Source organism: Schistocerca nitens, chromosome 1 (genome assembly GCF_023898315.1).
Source record: "Schistocerca nitens isolate TAMUIC-IGC-003100 chromosome 1, iqSchNite1.1, whole genome shotgun sequence".
Classification (NCBI taxonomy): Eukaryota; Metazoa; Arthropoda; class Insecta; order Orthoptera; family Acrididae; genus Schistocerca; species Schistocerca nitens.
In genome coordinates, this window is record NC_064614.1 from 351,240,249 (window position 1) to 351,262,365 (window position 22,117).

Below are 22,117 nucleotides of genomic sequence, written 5' to 3' on the forward strand. Positions count from 1 at the left end.
ACAAAGAGTGTATACGTTTTTCTGGAGGACTTTGTGTTTCATACAAACTTTGATAGTTTCTTTCATGATACATAAAGCGCATCTCCCTCAGTAGAAAATTACATTAAGAGCTATGATTTGATTGTAGGATATGAAGAGAGAGAGATGGTGTTTATGCCGTCTCGAGCCTAGCGCTTGGCACACAGAAGCTCAACCTGCTGCAAACGTTGCAATTCTAAGTTCGAAGCATCAAGCGCTGCCGCAAGCAGATGTTGTCACGGTAACAGTGAGCGTGCCCATCCTCGCATCCAGTTCACGTTCCCGCTGTAACCATCAGTGCTGGCCAGCATCGTTGAAGGTGCATGCGCGACCCCGCCCCTAGCTGTATGGTTTCAGCAACTGTGCTCAATGTCGTCACTGGTATACACTGGCAGCTGCATAGTTACTATCTTCCTGCATCTAACTTCTACCAGTCGCGGTAATGTACACGGATTAGTAAGATAGCTTTCAGTGACGTGGCCCCTCTTAAGTGATGGTCTTGTAAATTTTGTCCATTCATTGCATATACACGTGTTTAACATAACTGCATTAATACTACTGTAATGTCCATGATGAAACGTTTGTTCAGTTCTCTGTCTCTTAGAATACCTACATCGTTCATCGTAAAAATTTAAAAGGAAAAGAAATGCTTACAGAGCTCTTCACCTAAGTCGTTTACCTGTAAAAGGCATAGCATATACTTCATTACTCCCTGGATCTTACGGATCTTTTATTGCCACCATTTACCGATTGCTTATCTACTAGTCCAACTGCGTACAGTTTTGAGGTATTAAAACGGACATCTCAAAATTTACTCGCTTAAATAAGATTTTTGTCCAAATGTTAACATTGACTGATAATACGTCGCTGCCAAAAAGGGCAGTATTTGCTAAAATTTTGGGTAGAAAATGTCCTTTGATCGAATTAGGGAGGCGAGTAGGTGAGGCAATACGAATCATTGTTAAGATCAACAACACTCAGTCCTCATGCTTTGCCTCTGGATTACAGCATATTTTCACATCCCTCGAACACTTAACAGACTTTTGATTGCCCCTTATGTAATGTAAGACTAGAATGCGGCATAGCCCAGGTGACTAGCGTCTGAGAGATGCCGCGTTTAATCTGTAGGTCGACCATCCACCTAGTACTGGAAGCCATTCCGGACAAACAAAGAATGGTCACACACACACACACACACACACACACCACACACACATACACACACACCAACCAAACAAATAAAGTAAACCCGGCAACAATCATTTTTATAGCCACCACTGTACACGCAAAACGAATTGTGCTAAATTTTGTTCCTGAACACAGCTTGCCCTAAATCATATTCTGCAAAACAAAACAAGATTCAGTGGCAGGAACACATATTTCACAGTTGGCAGACGTAGAAATTTTTATAATTACATCATACTGCTTGACAAAAAAATGGTATTCCGAAAGAATCAAAATGAGTGCACGAAACTGATATCATATGACTAAGATGGCGTAAGTAAATGTTCAACGTTGATTAAGCGAACGAAATTACTGCCCCAAGCTGAATATTTTTGAAGCTACCTAGAATGAAAACAACACTTTTAGAAGACGCTTTATCGATTCAAAGAATAAGTTGATGTGTTACTAAGATAGTCATTTACTGAAAGCCAAAATTTTTAAGAAATTTGTTCATTCAATAAATCGTAGGAAGCAAGCTATATAGAATGTCTACGAAGTATTACAAGGGTAAAGTTATCATGGTATCCCAATCCGACACTATCGAACAAGCGAAAATGGTGTAGTTTGAAATTCCCCTTGTTAAAAATTAATACAAGTAGCAAGCAGAGGAAAGGGAACGATTTGAAGTTTACAGCCACTGTTTGGTGGTAGTGATTACTACAGGAACCACCACAATTTGTTGATATCCTGATGTTGGATGCTTGGTTCTCGGTAACATAAGACTGAACCGTTGCCCTAAAGCTACAGTGGGCCCCTGAGCTAGCCAATAGCCTGCTGGGTAAGCCCAGAGCACGATCTGTAACGTTCACCGTACTTTGGTTAGGCTGATATACAAACATAAAATGTATTTTGGAGTTATTACTCGACAAATGGCAAGAGTTCAGCCGCCATTTTCCCTTAGTATCATAGTCTTCCTTGACGATGATGATCTTTGCAACAAGTGCTACATGTGAGAAACTGCCATAAATAAACATCTGGCAGTCCGAAGCTACCGTGATATGTCAGTATTCCTTACACTACCGCATGCGTAATCTTCCCTGAGCCTACCTAGCAGACAGACACTTCGTGAGTTAAAAGCGAACACGATCACTGCTCTGACATCTAGGCGTTCGCAGCCACGTAGAAGTCAGTGGCTCCAGAAAAGACTTCGATCCAAACAACTTCACAAGGACATACAGGACACTGACTATATAGAATAACAGATAACTGGCTGCTTTGTACCTCTATATTAATTCAAAAATCGTGATATTTTTTGGCAACTATGTTGTCTTATCGAGCTGAAGCTTTAATGGAAGAATAAGATTTAGTTGTAAGTGACAGCAATTTAATGTGAGATATATCTTTCAAACTTTAGAACTGTGCAGGTAGTTGTGCACCTTTCTGACAGATTAAAACTGGAGTCTCGACCTGGGCTCGAGTCCGTCCCCTTGCCTCCAATATCGACACAATCGTCCACTCTACAGCTTCACTCAGCCAGTTGCTCTGTTCTGTCTTCAAAAAATCCTCAGAAATTTCTCCTACATCGCTCTCTGGGCTGCTGTTGACAAGCCGTTTCTCTCCTAGAGCCTTCGTTAATGCAGAAAATATTTCCCGCAACTGTCTGAGGAGTTGCCTGCAGTTTCTAGCTGTGGGGACGGACGCGGATGCTGTGCTCGATTGGCCGGCCAGGGTGGCCGAGCGGTTCTAGGCGCTACAGTCTGGAACCGCGCGACCACTACGGTCGCAGGTTCGAATCCTGCCTCGGGCATGGATGTGTGTGATGTCCTTAGGCTAGTAGGGTTTTAAGTAGCTCTAAGTTCTAGTGGACTGATGACCTTAGAAGTTAAGTCCCATAGTGCTCAGAGCCATTTGAACCATTTGAACTGTGCCCGATTGGCAAAGTTTGTTTAGGTAGTGAATTCTGAGAGGTGTTTTTTATCGAATATTGTATTTTTAATGCAGTCCTCTACTTGTAGTGCGACATGCGCGTTGGGAACACGACATTTAAATACGGAGGTATCCGAAGCACGTCATCTCGGAGGAGCGGGAAACTACGAGGGCGGCTGGCAGATCAGAGCACAGTGGAGCGGTGGGGAGAATGGAGAGGTGCGGAAGCGTGCGGCGATCAGCGGCCGCCGAAAGGTCAGTGGGCGGCAGAGCCGGCGACCAAGGTCGGGAGCCCGCCGGCCTTGGCGTGACGCTGCACAACGGGAATACCGGCCGGCGGCCGGCGGCCGGCGGCCGGCGCATGCGCAGACGTCCACACTGGCGCACATTCTAGCGGTCCGCGGCTCCTCGCCCGCGCCGGCCAGGACGCTGGCAGCACATGTCGATATCCGCACCAGTAATTACTTTGCAGACAAAAGGCCACACGACACGGATATCGGCCGGTGTATATGCGAATATCCGCAATCGTAATGATTTCTGCTTAAAATTACAGAGTTATTTCAGTATTTACACATTCTCAACAGTAATAATTATTATCATTCGCCCGGCTAGCCTTGCATGTTAAGCACTGCTTCTGGGCCTGGGAGATGCGCCGTTCCCCGATCGAATTTGGTCGGTGGATTAACACGACGGTCCGTGGGCCAGTCAGCTAGGATATGGTTTTCAGGTGGTTTTCCACATCTCACTAGGTGAATACCAGGCTCGTACCCAATTTCCACCTCAGTTACGCAATTAGCAAACATTTAGAAAACTTTCCAACACTTTAACATGAATAACACCACACGCAGACTGCTATAGTGGGTAAACACATTCCGTCCAGGAGGGTAACGGGGCGGAGACAGGAAGGGCATTCGGTCACTCCGTAACTTAACCGTGCCAAACCCGTTAATAACCGTGGCGATCCTGCGTAGTTACAGGAAAAAAGCACCAAAAAGAAAAGAAGTTATTATTATTGTTTTAAGTCACTATTATCACCAACACAAGATATAGTGCTAATATATTGGATGGAATGCAGAGTGTCCTGCAAATGATTCTACCTGCAGCTGCTAAAGATGGCAACATGCTATTCTTACAGCTTTACAAGTTCTTTTTCCGACATACGAGCAACAGCCTGTTTGCATTAACGTTTGTCTTCTGAGCTGTTACTGAAAGCTGCAAAAACTGGCTACAAGTGTAGTATAGAACACGCAATCCTTTGGAACGTCCGCTCCATGTCGTGTTTCACATACATCGTAAATAATGCACGGTATAAAATAAGTGAATCTCTCGACGTGTTTTGATAAATATATTTAAAACTACGCAGTGCAATGTTTATTACACTGCTAATGTGGCACGTTAATATAATTAATATTATGGCGAATTAACGTACGTTTGATAAACCAACTGCACTGCAAATACCTGACAGTCCGCTGTATGTGACGACAACCCATGACTTCATTTGATATCCCAATGGTACGGAAATATCTGCTGAAAAATTCGCATATTCGAATAAATAATATTGTGGAACCTATTAAGAATATGAAAAGCTATACAGTATTAAATGTGGTCATAATAATACGCTTATATGTTCTTATCAACGGAATTTTAATTACGAGGTCCGACTTCAAAAGTCGAAAATTCCAGCCAAGCGCAAGTCTACCGGTAGAGCTCCGGCCTACTAAAGCGATTAAAGTGGTTTACAAAATTTTAATACCTGTGGATGCGGATAAACGACTTGCGGATATAAATAAGGATCTTGTGGGTGATAGGGGATTTTTGGACGCGGGTAGTATTTTTCCTATCCTTGTAGATCTCTGTCGTGAGCAATAGAGATATACCTGAAAACATATCATTTTTCAGGGAGCCATTTTCACTTGAACAGAAATATACAAGTAGAAATGTGGCACAGTTGGTTTATTTAACAACATCAAATCTGACACGAATGATCACTTAAGCCCGTCCTACAACTCTGAGAGGTGTTTTTGTTGCGATCATGACTCGGTTTCCCAAAAAGTATTTCACTGATAAAATTTAGTTATTTGCTCGTTACACCTGGAAGAGCAGAAATCATATTGAGATAGGTACCTAAGTTTCTGTCTAAGGTATCTCCTTTTAATGTTTACTCTTTCATGACTGTTTACCTCATACCACAAAGAATACGCAAAAATGCAAGAGAACATCAACTGGTTCGCGAATTAATGTGAGTGTTGCAATTTATGTGGTATGCTAGTTGAAAAATTACAATGTTGCACGTTATTAGAGAATAATATTAAACGTAGTATTTTTAGAGAAAAGCTGTATACTGCGTTACCTTTATAGTGAACACCGAAGTCAGTTGAAACCTGATATCAATAGTGATTCATACGGTCTCCTAAGAGCGCTCAAATTATGTTAATTTTATACACAAATTTCTGGGGAAGTGTAGTTCATCAGTTAAGTATAATAAATAATCATAAAATCACCATTTTTCAAAACCAATTGTATGTCAAAAAATGCAAAGACCATTTATTGAGAAGTAATTCTAACGATTTCATATATATCCTGTTTGTGATCTCCATTTCGGCCTAGTTCAAATTTGGTATTGGTATTTACTCTGACTTCACAAATACTTTGACATCTATCGCGTTTCAATAGCCAAAAATCCGTTTACCGCCACCAAACGTTTAAGAATACCAGGAAAAATCTGTAGTTGGAGGACCATAATAGAATTCGTAACACTTGAACTTACATGCAATACCAACCTTTGTTATGCTAGTCAGTTGAGATGCATTTAGATTTGTTGATTCATGAAAATGACCTATGTTGGCGATGTAAAGTTGTTCTGCATCCCTGCAAAGTGCCTAAAGACGGAGCCATTTGCCTCGCCTGAGCCATTTGAAACTGTGCAGTGCAAACGCGGAACATTATCCTTTGAATGAAGTACGAAATAAAGATTAAAGATGGATCTTGAAACGAAGTGAGACAACTTAGTGCAATTCCTTGTTGACCTGCCTTGCTGTCACCAGTGGTGGATTACAAAAGGCATTGCAGCAAGCGCGTTTGATAGCATTGCATAAGGAGAAACACTTTCTCCTTGATATTAGCAGTAATGGGCTATGAGTGTCTGCGAGTAGAGAATGAGCAGCAGAATTTCGAGAGCACGGAATACGCAAGAACAGTCTGACAATCTCGTTTATGCCATTTTTTGCGTGGTAACTGCAGCTACTCTCGGATCTGCGTTTGAACCGTTAGGATGCGGAGCCCTTGTTCGCTGCACTGCACTGAAACTCCCAAAGCACACAGCACTTGGGCAATTGTTACTTTCCGAGGCCCATTATACAGAAGTACGAAACATTCACTATACTTCTTCTGAGTTTATGCAACTCACTCTACATTTTTTTATTTATCGTTTTATTTAGTTTGACCTGCAGATCTTACTTTACCTCCGACCAGGAACAACATATATCGAACGCTACAAATGTATTTTATCCCACCTCCTTTTGTCATACATATTTGAGATTGTTAAATGCTGCGCTTAACACAGAAATAGTTATAACTGTAGCTACAACCATACCATGAATAGTAATAATAATAATAATAACAAATTTAAAAATATAAACAATTTTTCAGTCACATTAGCGACAGATGAATACGTGTAAATATGCCAGAGGAGATAAGATTGAAATGACAGTGACAGAAATTTTAAAGAAAGGGAAAGGAGACTATGATCTTTAGAAGTCCGGCGAGTAAAGTGTCTCTCTCCTGTGAAAAACGAGGAAGTGTTACAAGTAGAATTGCTGTTTCACATCATATATCCACATATCTCAAAGACATTAAATTAGTTCTGCCAATGAGTTTCCTAAGCTAACCACACGACGAGTATTTACATCGAGAAATGTGAGAACCGCAAAGTAACATGGGATGATACCTTTAACGAGCCTGACATCATGAAAAGCTGTAATGGGAGTTAGTCGACGTACTAAAGTAAAGAATTTGACAGTTCTTTAATGGAACTATTATTAAAACTTTACACTTGAATGAAATGTATGGCATAGTTACAGGACCGTATCACATGCTATAGCGCTAGATGCTTGAGGAAATTACACCTCGCTTTGTAATGAGACATACGAGTAATTTACGATCGAAAAACGTAATTGAAGGTTGCAGTCACAGTTGAGCAGCACTCAAAATAAAAATGAATAGTAATTTTAGTTGACGTTTGCTTCAAATGTAGATACCATTATTTAAACAGGCAAGATCTAACGTGCTTCCTGTGCGATTAGTGTAGCCTGAATCATCGACATTTGCTCTGAAATTCTAGTGTATCTTGGTCCCTGAATATGTATGGTGATCTTCATCGTAAGAATAATTGATAGCATCATTATCTGGATGCAAGGCAAACGTCATCTTCTTTCAAGTGAGTTCGTTACTATAGCTCTGATACTTCTTTCGTACACACACACACACACACACACACACACACACACACACACACACACACGCGCGCTCGCGCGGGCGCACACACACAAACACACACACAAAGTGAGTGTGTGTGTGTGTGTGTGTGTGTTCGTGTGTGTGTGTGTGTGTGTGTGTGTGTGTGTGTGTGTGTGAGAGAGAGAGAGAGAGAGAGAGAGAGAGAGAGAGAGAGAGAGAGACACTCGTGCACATGCACATCTCCATCTATGACTTCTCTACCTGCCTATCTGAAACTAACTTCTCTTTAATTGAATACCTTCAGCGATTCGAGTACTATCTCTGCATCAAAGCCTTTAAGGAATAACTGGTGTCTTCCAGGAATTACTGTAGTTACAAATCCCAGATCTGTCACCATACATCGGCACTAAGTTTTGTTGAAGGTTGATGCAGTCTCTTCAGAAGTAAATGTTTGTTAAATTATAAGAACTTATTTGTTACGAGTCACATATGAAAATGTAGCATTTTAAAATGAGGCATTTGCACGGCAGAATCGGTAATGTAATGAACAAATTAATATATGTATAGATATCTAACCAAGTACCGACAACATAACAGGAGTGGACCCGAAGAACACATTTTCGAAACATTGTCATAATGTTTTATTATGTTAATATACTTCGTTAACGTGCTATAGTGAATAGTCTTTTGCCTTGTCTACGATGTTCCCGGATGTCTATCTTGTGCAATTACTGCTATACCCGATACGTCCGATGATGTGTGCTTATTGTTTCACTCTTTCCCTTTACTTCAGTTTTCGCCTTCTGTTGTGAATAGCCTGGTTCTCCTTAGCGACTTCTTTGTTTTTTCTTAGTGTACAATTTTTGGTAAACTAATCTTTCTTTTTAATACTTTTTCCTTTATTCATCAGTCCACTTACTTTTTAGACCCTTCTGCCTAACACTGCTTTACTTCAGCTACCACCTTTGAATAAGAATCTCCTCCAAATGAAGCTTCGTTCCAGGTACATACTTCTAACACTTGTTATTACAGACTGATTTTTAATGGGGCAAAACTGCTTTGTGCAAAAAACAGTTCTTCGCTTACAATAAATAAATTTCATATTGATGTTACTGAGACCTACTTACTTTCCAGATAGTTACGTCCCAGCATTTCTTGGGCTGTGCTCTTACAACTTTTCTTGTTTCTGTCGTTGCTACTCTTTTGTAAGCTTTCAAAACTAGATGTCCATCCTGCAACCTCGTGAGATATTTTCCGTCACCAATCGCAGGTTGAAAAAAAAAATAGTCCTCTTAGATACAGATCCTCGAATGCACATTTTTTGTGGCACTTCTTTGGCAAATATTGGATCTGCAACCTTTCACGCGAGTATTTAAGGCTCTGACTGATTTCTGAAGCTCCTTGAAATAATGAGTATTCCCATTTTTAAAAATCTAAAGCACAAGAAGACTACACACCACGAACGAGTTACGCAAATCGATCACAAATCGATATGCATACAGGTATCGATGAAAAATGCAAAACTGTAAACTTTGGCGGCCGACAGATGAATGTGTGACGTTGTAACGTGCTTTTACCCCCTGCACAGCTGTCAAGGATAGTAAACAGAGAACATGTCGACTCCAGGCCATAAAGTCACTCCGTATATTCATTTTGACAATAACTATTCCCCGCAGATAGGTGCGTGAACAACACACGCAGATGTCGGCATTTTAGAAAGGACATGTAGTTCAACTCAAAGAATCCGGCTGGACTAATCGGCCGATATTTTGAAAAGGAGCAATCCCATTATTCGACGATATTGGCAGGAATGGGTGAATCATAGCCGAACACAGTCAAGAAGCAAGCGGTCGACCTAGAGAGAGTCGACCTAGAGGGACAAGAGAGCATGTGGATCGAGCAATCGTCAGAGGCTCACGCAGAGCCCCGAATTCATCACTGTCATCGATCTGACATGCAACTAGTTTTTCTGCGAGCACAAAGACCGTTAAAAGGTGGCTCACGGAAAGGGGGCAGAACTCTCGGCGCCCCTAGCGCAGACTGCCATTGACCTCTGTTCACCAACAAGCCCGTTTGCACTGGTGTCGGACAAATTCGGCCTGTAAGGACGTTGAACGAAATAGAAATGTCTTCAGTGACGAGTCCAGGTTCGAACTGAAACCCAATGACCACCCCGGACTGCGGTGCGATATCAACCTAACTGTGGCCCACCATACCTCCCGATAACTAGGAGTGACGGTCTGCCGTGCCATTTCCTTCCATAGTAGGACCCATTTGGTTGTCATCTGCAGCACCCTTACAGCACAGCGGTATGTCGACGGTATTCTATGCTCCGTTTTGTTGCCCTACACGACAAGCCGTCCTGGGCTTGCATCTCAGAAAGATAATGACCGCCTGCACACGGGTAAAGTTTCTACTGCTTGTCTTCCTTCTTGCTAAACCCTACCTTGGCCAGCAATGTCGCCGAATCTCATCCCAGTTGAGATTAATTGGAGCATTATGGGCAGGACCCTCCAACCATTTCGGGATTTTGACGATCTGTCGCACCATTTGGACAGAATTTGGCACCATACCCCCCAAGAGGACACCCGAAACCTCTATCTCTCAACGACAAGCCGAATAAAGAGGTGGACCAACGCGTTAGTGACTTACTCAAATTGTGAAGCCCTTTATCTTGAATACTTTATCCAATTTTTCTCAAATTGTAATCATTTCTTCGTTTGTACATGAATATCACGTCCACCGATTGCTGTCTCATTCGGATAATTCCTTCATGGTGAGTCTATTTCTTTTTTTTTTTTTTTTTTTTTGTCTTAGAGTGTGTATTTCATTGTTTCGTGCAAATTATGTTGTCTTTTGGCCAATGTTTCTAAAGGTAAAGAACATCCCTCACAGTATGCTATCAAAAGTAGTACGGTATTACTCGCAATATGAAGATTGCTTACGTAAATTAGTGTAAGCTGGCTGTGGCCGAGAAAGAACGAACTGTGTTCCCGTGCCGTGTGCCGTTTGCCACTTTCCTGTGCGGTAAGAAAGTTACTCAACGAGCTGGCTGAGGCGCTGGCGCATTACCGGGAATGGCGCACGCCCAGCCGAGGCCACGACAGGGCGCGAAGGTAGCCGGCAGCCGGAACCGGTGTGCGGCGGCGGGTGCGGCAGCGGCTGCGGCTGCTGGGTCCCGGCCAACAGGCGGCGGCGGCGTGCGCCAGGTCCGGGCCAAATGTCACAGCCCACTTGTAGCGACTCACAGCCCCAAAACTGTCTTACGTGCCATCATCTGATCTAAGTGGAAAACATGAAGATAATGAGGGGGCAGGGAGATTGCATAAAACACAATATAACAGATTATGTAGAACACAAAATTTCACATACCGTATGGCACTTGTTATAAACTTGCCATGTTACATCACATGAAGTTCAAAAATGGTTCAAATGGCTCTGAGCACTATGCGACTTAACTTCTGAGGTCATCAGTGCCCTAGAACTTAGAACTACTTAAACCTAACTAACCTAAGGACATCACAAACATCCATGCCCGAGGCAGGATTCGAACCTGCGACCGTAGCGGTCGCGCGGTTCCAGACTGTAGCGCCTAGAACCACTCGGCCACCCCGGCCGGCACTGTTTTTGGGTTTCGCGAGAGACGAAATGGTAAACAAGAAAAAAAAGAAAAACTTAACAACGCTTTTGACAAGCCTTAATGTAAAGACTGCAATTTGGTGTTGAAACGATCTTCACCAGCATTTCCTCGTTCCAGAAATTCAGATATACTGTGCTCCAAGAAAGAGTGAAAAGCTATGAATCAGTCAATGCCGAAACCCAAACATCCTAGCAAAAAAATTATTACCCCTAGGATAAAACCAATCTAGGTACCGAAGTTAGGATTAACGTCCCCTCGATGAGGGGTGCAGCTAATTTAGGAGGGGACCAGGATGGGAAAGGTATTCGGTTAGACCACTTCCACAAGAACCACCAATGTCTTGGCCTTAATCTACCTGCGGGAACAACGCTCGAATAACAGTTCAGTGCTAATTATTTGCTGCACCGTCTTACTCGGTATTGAGAAACTTAGTGTTAAGAGTGATACTCTCTGTTCCATGACGAATCGTTCCTTTTGTGGCATAACTGACCATATCGTTTAACGATCAGCGTATAATGAAGTACATAGGCCATACGTCTGAGGGAGGATGGGAATGTGTTGAAGAAATGGAGAAGCACTATTCCTAAACGTCACAGGCTGTAAAAACTTATTTTAGTAGCTTATGTGCTCCCCACATGAATTTCCCACTAAAACTACAGAAAACATATTTTGAGAACTTGAGTAGAAGAAATGTTTGATGTAAAAAATCTGAAGCAGTTTCGATCTGCCTAAGCTAGTGCCGAGGGCAATCTGATGTCCGTGTAGATGATAGCTGTCACACCAGAACTGATAGTATTAAATGACCATGTCGTTTATATTCATCTCCGACGGTCACTGAGCTGTTCTGGAAACTTAATGCTAACAACTGAGCCTGAGTAGTTGATAGCCGAGCGTGCATGTGAAGGAATTGGGTTCGATTCCAGGTAACTCCAATGCATAAGGACTGGAAATGCTTGTAATGACCTTCAAGAGTGCATTTAGGAGCTGCCTGTGACGGCCATGGTTTTAGGAAGACAAGTTTAACGGTGGAAGAGTAGTACCATTCCGAGTACAATGTTTAGTGATGAAATTGCAGTGGATGTCACAACAGTCGGTGGGGAGCGCTTTGTACAAAAGGTCTGACCGCGGAACATTCAGATGTTGTAAACAAGAAAAAAAAGAAAAACTTAACAATGCTTTTGACAAGCCTTAATGTAAAGACTGCAATCTGGTGTTGAAACGATCTTCACCAGCATTGTCTCGTTCCAGAAATTCAGATATACTGTGCTCCAAGAAAGTTACTCAACGCGGTGACTGCACTTTGTTAAAGGCTGAAGAGGATTGATAATTCTGTCAAGAATGGTATCTCAAGTCTTACTACTTTTTTTATTTTTATTTTTTTTTTTTTTTCAAACTCGAATTCGTTGCAGTTCGACAAGTTTGGCATTATGTTATCAAAATTGTTGTTGATGTACGATATACACGGTGATTTAGCTGCCCCTAACTATGGCTTTTATGCATCCTGCAATGCCTTCAAAAATCACATACGAGATTTCAATATTCTCTCGCTCGCTACGCGCATAAGTATTAGTCCTATAGAAAAGATGAACAGGACCTTTTCGTAGGAATTTAATGTAGTTAAATTTTGTAATAGGACACGTTTTCGGTAGAGGCCGTTGTTTTCTACTTTTGCAGGAAAAACGAGTTTGAAGGTCACTTTTGTACGTTTTTCTCGAATAGTTAGAAAAATACGGCCTCTAGCGGAGACGTATCCCGGTGCAAAATTTAACTACGTTAGATTTCCTACGAAATGGTTCGATTCATTTTTTGTGTATGACTAATAGTCTAGTCTCTAGTGTATGACTAATGGCCTGGTGGGTGTAGCAAGCGAGAAAATATGAAAGTCACGCACGTGATATTTGAAGGCGTAGTGGGTTACGTAAAACCCATAGCTAGGGGCAGCTGAATCATCCCGTATACAGATCAATCTGATACCGTAACTTTCAGTTGGTCTTCTCATCCGTTGGCTAACCAGATCTCCGGCTAATGCTACACTTTAGTCTGTCGCTACAACCCAGATTTCTTGGTGAGCCAGTATCGCTCTCAAACCACAAGAGGAGGGAGATCAGTGCGTAACTTATTGTCGACAGCTACGTTATCAGAGACGGAGCACAAGCTCGGATTAAGGAAGGATGGGGATGGAAATCGGCCGTGGCCTTTCAAAGGAACTTTCCTGGCATTTGCCTGAAGTAATTTAGGAAAATCACGGAAAACTAAATCAGGATGACCGGCCACGATTTCAACCGTCGTCCTTTTGTCACAACACAAGGAGACTGGAAATCTACGCATGCGCTGTCGAACTCTTGGGTTGTAAGCACTGTTCTCAAACTTTTACTTGACTCCTGAGCGAAGGATGCTGGGAGCGCAAGCTTGCGATCGTCTTGTGGTACACTGATTGCTGAGACAAGCACAGCTTCCTTTTTTCAGAGCAGGCAGCTTCTAGAGTTTAAAAGACAAGAACATTTAATGGATTAATGCGTCGCCCAAGTGACACAAAACTTTATGGCGGATCGATAAAAGGACCAGGTGCAGCCTATTCGCTCAGTTTTGTAAATGATATTAACGATCACTACGCACAACACGGCACGTGGTTCAACACTATGTTCACAACGACTGCTTATAGTAGTGGAAATCAGTATATAGGCATGGTTCCTACGAAAATAAGGGTACAGTGTCTGAAACATACATGTATCTAACTTATGATGAAACTATCAGATACATGTAAGACATAAACAGTCATGACAGAATTGCATAGTTACTTTCATAACAGGAGCAAGAAAATCGTTTTCATTTCCTGGATGGAAACTGGTATAAAGGCACTAACTATCCTGTTGTGTTATTGCAACGGTAGTACTTTGTCCATCTTCCATCCTTCCTAATTATCTCAAAACTTTTCTTCGTCGTTGGTTTAGTTAGGATTTGTAGTTCTTGCACTTAAATTGTCACCCACTCTTCTCGTATTGCTCTTTTCAGTTCACATACGGGCTCAAATGATCTTGGGATAAACTCGCCTTGTAAGTATTCCCTAAAGGCTTTCCACGAGGTTCAAATCCGGGCTAAGTGCAGGACACGGCAAGACATCGATATTTTTATCTTCAAACTACTTTTTGGTTGTAGCAGAAACATGAACAGGTGCATTATATTGTTGAAACTTCAGACTTCGCCCCCTAGGTAGCCGGCCGCGGTGGCCGAGCGGTTCTAGGCGCTTCAGTCCAGAACCGCGCGACTGCTACGGTCGCAGGTTCGAATCCTGCCTCGGGCATGGATGTGTGTGATCTCCTTAGGTTAGTTAGGTTTAAGTAGTTCTAAGTTCTAGGGGACTGATGACCTCAGATGTTGAGTCCCACAGTGCTCAGAGCCATTTGAACCCCCTAGGTCCTCATACAGTCTAATCATCTCTGTCTTGGCACCTCAGTGTACTTGTTAGAGTTCGTTCTAGTGTTCAGCCAAGCAGTGTGTGAAATATGTGATTTACCTTCAGCGCAGAAGGCTGCCCAAATCATAACACTTCAAACGACCATAATTTCTGCTCATTCTTACCTTTTGCTCTTTTCTGAGATCGTGCTAATAACATTGAGATTCATCCTGACCATCTAAATTAGACTTCTCGTCATCACTGAAGATCACTTGATCCCATTATGAAGTCCAAGACATATGTATTTTCAGCACACTCCAATCTAGCATATTTATGTTTGGTTTTAGAGAAGGTTCGTGTAGTCGTTTCTTAAATAAAAGATGTCTGTCACTTGAGAAAAATTGTCGTATATGTCTGTCAGTTACTGACAACTGTAAACCAGTAAGAAGCTGAGAAAAATAACGGTTTGTGCAAAAGTGACCGTTTCGATGTCTCAGATAATTTCCTACTTTGCCCATATTTTCCATTCTGCCTAAATCGCGAACCCATTCTAACGAAATAATCAATCGCTGCACTCGAGTGCATCAACTTCTTGGCGATTTGACGATTAGAGTGTGTCATTTCCTTCTATTCATCCGATTTTTTACTTTTTCATCACATGATAACTGTTTTCCACCTGGAATTGCCACAGCTGTCATTTATGTATACAACACGCACTGTCACTTTTAAATGGTTCAAATGGCTCTGAGCACTATGGGACTTAATTTCTGAGGTCATCAGACCCCTAGAAATTAGAACTACTTAAACCTAACTAACGTAAGGACATCACACACATCCATGTCCGAGTCAGGATTCGAACCTGCGACCGTAGCGGTCGCGCGGTTCTGGACTGAAGCGCCTAGAACAGCTCGGCCACTCCGGCCGGCCGCATTGTCACTAACGGTGTCTTTTTTCCTATCTGCAGTGAAGACACTTACGCACTCTCTAACATCACACAGAGCCGACTACCTTTATACCGAGTCCCAACCACAAACACCAGAGTCGTTGATGTCTTGGTTTATAGTGTACTAGTGACATCAAATGCGATACCATTTGACTGCATTTGTGTGCCGTGTATATGTTATTTGACTGCATTTGTGCGCCGTGTATATGCAACCGTATGGGAATATGATCGCATATACACGGTGCACAGCTATTCCAACCGACAATCTTAGTTTTCCTACAAATATCCATGCTTTTATACTGATTTCCACTACTGTACTGTTACATGGCTAAGGCTGTCAACGAGAGTAGACATTCCGGAGCGGCACGAAGTCAGCCGACTTCCAACGATCGCAGAGGGGCCAAGTAAAAATGTGGGATGCGTACCGTAACTAGACAGTATCCACTAACTCCGTGCCTACGCGAGGCAAAAGGCGCCCAGCCAAACGAGGATCGTACCAAGCCAGTAGCACGAACAGCTCCCGATAAGCGGGTGAGACGGCACGGCGGACGCACCCTTGCCAAAATGCGGCGTCGCTATATAGCGTGACGCGCAAGGTGAGGCCAGGGGCCGGCCGGGGCGGTCACTTTCGCCAGAGCCAGAACGCCACTTTCACCGGCGGCCGCTACGCTGCGCCACGCTACGTTACGCAACAAGACGCGGCGCCGCCCGAGGGCTTTCGCCGCCCGCCTGCAAGCGCGACCGACTTGCGTTCACGTGACACACGCGCCATTCTGGCCGCTAACCAGAAAAGCGACGGCGCGGGAAACCCTGCCGACCTCTCCAGTCTTCACCCGACTATATACTTCTGAAGGTTGCTCAATTCTGAGGTGTTCCTTCCAAATTCGTTGGTTCTGATACGCACGACTTCAAGAGACAGGTCAAACAAAGCCAAACCTACGTTTATAGCGTTTGTAGATTTAGAGAAAACTTCTAACAGTATTGACTTGAGCAAGATGGTAAATTCCGCGTCCTGACCCTTCATGGGCCAACCGTGCCCGAACGACCGCCATGTCATCCTCTGCCAAGTAAATCATCGGAAGACGTATAGATTAGGAGTGGCGGTTCTAACTAAAACAATTGGTTTTCAGATGTACCTGTTTTTTTTTCTCCAGTTTAACCTGACTATTACATTCTCTTTAAATATCCAGTTTACGATGTAACTGATTTTCAGCTCTTTTTATTGCTATTATTTCTATCAGTAAACTTACACTTCAAGGACTGAAAAGTTCTAATGAAGGCGAAGGAGTAAGAGACCTCAATCGATACGAAGTCGAGACTGTGGCAGAAATCGATCTCAGTGTCTTCAGTAAAGATGGCGAAGATGAAGGAAACAGGTACGACGACGACGAGAGCAAAATTGTCATTATCAATAAAATTCTCCAACACCCGTGTAACTAAGATGTTATTTTATTTTATTTTGACGACAGTCAGTTTCAGCATTCCACTATGCCATCTTCAGGCCCCATATGCGTCTCTCAAAATAAACGATAATGCCATACAATGCCATAGATCCCTGGATTCCGTAAATTCAAACCGTTTCACAAGTGCTTCATTCGAAGACTTGGGAGCAACTCTAACACTTTCTGCTACTTTGTTGTTCAGTTATTTCCAGACAGCCTACGCCATCACATTGTTTACATTTCACCACTTCCTTTGTCAAAGAAGATAAGATGACAACATCGACAACAACAAATCCACTACAAACAGCGTCACTGTTATCACAAAAATTTGAATCACAAGGAGGCGTGCAACGTAGGAGCTCTCTCTCTGAAGAACTGACACATTGGTTACTTTCAACAGTGTGGCTTGCTCTGTTTGTGAACTGGTTACCACGGAATTTCCTTTTACTGAATTTCTTGATGCGTGGCATATTTCGTATTTATTGCACACTAAAGCATATGTACTTCCACAAATATCTGAACACTTGGGCAACGAACACTCAGTAACATGTGAACAAACTGCTTCATCGAAACAAAAGTAAATACTACCAAAGATTATCATTTACAGACGCTAGAAACCTGCACTGTTACCAAATTTGGTATATATAGTTAATTTTTCATTTGAAACCCTATAATTTATATATAAATGTAATCAGGAAAGACTATAGAATTTAATAAAGTCATAAAAAATTCGATTTTTCCACCGTTTATAAAGTACCTCGTATCCTTAAGGATTCATTCTGGCTTTTTCCCAAAGTGATAACGAAAAACCTGAAGTATGGTGGTGGCCAAAGTATGAGTCCAGTGTGTTGACTGCACTACCATCTCGCATGGTATAATCCACGACAGGGAGATTATGACTATATATTCTTAAAGCTGTTATTATATTCTTCCTGTGCATGCATTACCTTTGATGGAAGAAAAACTGAAGAGTAATAGATAGCATGGCATTACAACCTTATTTTCGAATAAACAGAGAGATTAGCAGAGAAAAAAGAAAACTGTGACGACTTATTTATTACCTCAAGAAGAAAATTGTCGTTAAGATTTGAGCACTGAAGGATTAATGCGTAAATAGAGGCTACAATGCTGTTATATTTATTGAGTCCTGCTCCGGTACTCAGCAATCTAAATTCGAATTCCGGACAATATTCCCACTCACTTTGACAAAATTGAGTAATCTGTTGTAAACATGTGTAGTACAATTTTTCTTGCAACAAGGATCATACCTATAATTCCGAGGGGCATTCGATAAGTAATGCAACACCCTTTTTTTCTGAATGCAGCTTGGCTTTATTCAGGATTCCAATACACAGTAATATTCCCCACTCTTTTGCCTACAAAACACCATTTTCAACGTTATCTCCGTTCAATGCGACGGCCTTACACCCCCTTACTGGGATAGCCTGTATGCCCAATCGGTGTCGCTCTACTGGTCGGCGTAGGAGCCAGCGTCTTCTGCATTAGTAACCTGCGCGTCATCCACGTACTGCTTCCCGCGGAGTGCATCCTTCATTGGACCAAACAAAGGATGCAGGATGGATGAGGAAGAACAGTCCAATGAAGTCTTGTGAGCTCCTCTTAGATGCGCAGATTTGTGTGAGGCCTAGCGTTTCGTGGAGAAGGAGAATTCGTTTGCATTTTTATGGCGACGAACACGTTGTAGTCGTTTCTTTAATATCCTGATGGTAGCACAGCTGATGTGCGGCGGGCTGGCACACGGGAGATTGGACAGATTTGTGCGACCTTGTTGCTGTTATCACAGAAGCCTCGCCCAACGACTCGCCGTACTTTTGTTCACTGCCAGGTCTCCGTAGACATTCTGTATGCGCCTATGAATATTTGCGGCGTTCTGGTTTTCCGCCAAAGGAAACTCAATGACAGCTCTCTGTTTGCAAGGCACCTCCGTGAAGGATATCTATAGCGCCGCCTCCTATCGGAACTTCATGAAACTATAGGGGTAGGAACGGGAATATTCCACGATGTTCCACAACAAATTTCTCATTTTTTCAACCGAAACTGGCCGAGAAAAAAATGTGCTGAACTCCCCTCGTATGTAATGTAATTATGATCATGTCCTGTGGTACATTATTCATTACTTTTTCTATTTTCTGATGGTGTCAGTGAGTAGTGCGATGCGATTTTTTTCAACAGCGTAAGCATGAGGTATAACACAGCAAAGAAACCAGCTTGGATTGGATTTCTTATAACTCTACACAGTCGGTAGTGGGAGACAGCTACGATCTCCGTGCGAGTTTTTACGCTACAAACCGTTTCACTGGCGTTTTCCGCTGCCGCGCCCGCAAAATACGACTTGGCAGCAGGCTTGGCTGTTACGTCGACGGTTTACGGCCAACAGTCTCAACAGAACACGGCGAAATGTTGCTTCCTGAAGCTACCTGGCTTGGGCAGCTAAAGTAGCTGATCAGCATTCGTTTTTGCGAAGATACTGGCGGTGTCAACTCACAAAACATACTACCAACGGAAACCAACACTTCCACCGTTCCTTCCCAAAGGAGTTTCTTCAATAAGGAACCGAGCAATAATCACGTCATTTTTAATTATAAGAAATACGTCCACTATCATGCCGAGATAACAAGCCAAGATATAAATTTGATATTTGTCGTGTAAAGTAACGTGAGGGCAATAATTCCGATTATATATATGGTGTCTATTCTTTCGACATGTCCGCAAGAACAGACGCGATTTTGATACTGCAGCCACTATTAATCAAGACACAAAGGAATTAAAAATATTAATTGCCAGTGGGCATCGATTTATATCAATGGGGCAAGTTGAAAATTTGTGAATGGTGCAATTCGCGGGTTTGATGTGGGGAGGGAGGGGGGGGGGGGGGGGGGGGAGCGGGCAGGTGTGCTACGGTAGTCTGTGCAGTTGTCATGACTTCAGTGTCCGGATGGTGTAGTGATCAGCGCACCTGCTTAGTAACCAGGAGATCTGGGTTCGAATCCCGATCCGGAACAAACTTTCAACTTGCCACATTGATATAAATTAATGTCCACTGCAGCTAATGTCTTTAACTCCTTTGGGTCTGGATTCACACTGACTGTAGGAACAAAATGCTTTGTGTTCTTTCGGACATGTCCGCAAGAAGAACACCACATACATAATTAAGGCCATGACGGCCAATGACTCCTTCAGCGCAGATGCACACTAAGCCCGAAGTCTTGTAGTGTGTACTATAAGTTGACAGTTTGGGTCTGGCAGAAGGCGTCCATGCAATTTGCGGTGATCACTGAGTCCAGATGGTGCAGTGGTCAGCACATCTGCCTACTCAGGAGACGCAAATCTGAAACCCAATACGGCACAAATTTTCAACTTGCCCCATTGATATAATGATAATCAAATCGAAACCCTTAGCTGCCGACAGGTTTTCTTGATATACATCAATGGGGACAGCTGAAAATGTGTGCCCCGACCAGGACTCGAATCCGGGATCTCCTGCTTACATGGCAGACGCTCTATCCATCTGAGCCACCGTGGGCCCAGAGGATAGCGCGACTGTAGGGATTTATCCCTTGCACGCTTCCCGTGAGACCCACATTCCCAACTGTCCACAACCTACATTCACAGTGTTCCTAATAGATACTTGTAACAAACAGTGGTGGGAGAAAACGAATTAGAATACCGAACACACGACTGATAATTCACCCTGGAAACAAGCGCGTCGATATTGTTAGGCACAATGAAATCCTTATACTACAATATTTCACGATCAGCGCTCGCAGCAAACAAAACTTGATGCATGTTACTTTCTTCCAGAAATGTTGTCTCCATCCAAAACCACGTCAAAATCATTTTCTATCTAGAATCACATCAGGGAGAATCTCAAATTTTCTTTCTGAGCGATACCTCTACCATCCGAGCTCCCCCACTCTGCCATGATGTAGTTCTCCCTCCCTCTCTGGGCGACAATTGTTTCCGACTCCCTCGCTCGCCCGAGTTCTACTTAATAATACAACCTCTGGTAGCCAAAGAATACGTATCATTCATATGTTCGACATGCAAAGATGCTGAAAGTGGTAAACATCCCAAATAAACTGTCGAATATACCAAATAAACTGATATTTCTCATGACATATATACCTTTCGTAACCATTTCTCCTAATATGTACAACTTTCGATGGTAGTGGGATAGAACTGGAAGGAGGGGATCTGGGTGGAGGGGGGGGGGGAGGGTTAATAGTTCCAAATGGTTCAAAAGGCTCTGAGCACTATGGGACTTAACATCTGAGGTCATCAGTCCCCTAGAACTTAGAACTACTTAAACCTAACTAACCTAAGGACACCACACACATCCATGACCGAGGCAGGATTCGAACCTGCGACCGTAGCATCGGTAGTAAATTATCATCCCTGCCAATTATTTGACAACGCACTTCACAGAAAATCGCGGCGTTAGCTGCTAGGTAGTTAATCTGTTTGGCAGTTGAACCAGAAATGTGTATTTTCATTAGTTTACTCATCGACTCCTCGCTGCACCACTAGAGGAGAAAGCCGTACTGATGCCCTGCGTATATTTAAATGAGAGCAGACCGGTTGGCTCGTTTTATGGTGGCGGGCGAGGAGCGGCGACCGCTCGCTAGCGGCCGAGCAATTGTGGCCGAGCAGCGAACAGCGCGCGCTGCCGCGCATGAAATCGCTGATGGCGCCCGAGTGCCGTGGCTGGAGAAAGCTGCTCTTCATTTCCGCAAAATATCTGACGCTGTTACTGGTGATTTCACGGTTTCACTTTGATTCCAATAACGACGTGGTCGGATAGATGTTAACCTGATACGCCATATCTCTCGTACTTGCACGGTCGATTAGCATTCGATGTGAATCTGAATAGAGCGAAAGTGCAGTTTTGTTTCTTAATTTATTGGCGGACTGATGTAGTACCAGGTACAACTTTGGAGGAGAAAGTTATACCAAGCATTTACAACTAATAAGATTTACTTGACGAAATTGAAATTCCAACCTTAGTCACATTCGGACATTCAAGTGAAAATTTCTGACAGGTGGAGCTCCAACGTGGATTTCCTGATTTATGCCGATTCCTGCAAGAGTTCGGACAAAGAGTGCATCTCCAATTA

At 42.9% G+C, this 22,117-nt stretch overlaps 1 protein-coding gene across 1 annotated transcript in view; it reads left to right on the forward strand.

Annotated features, from left to right (window-relative positions):
• LOC126248749 (uncharacterized) overlaps window positions 1–22,117 on the forward strand; it is a 340,818-nt gene that overhangs the window by 143,499 nt on the left and 175,202 nt on the right. The window lies entirely within an intron of this gene.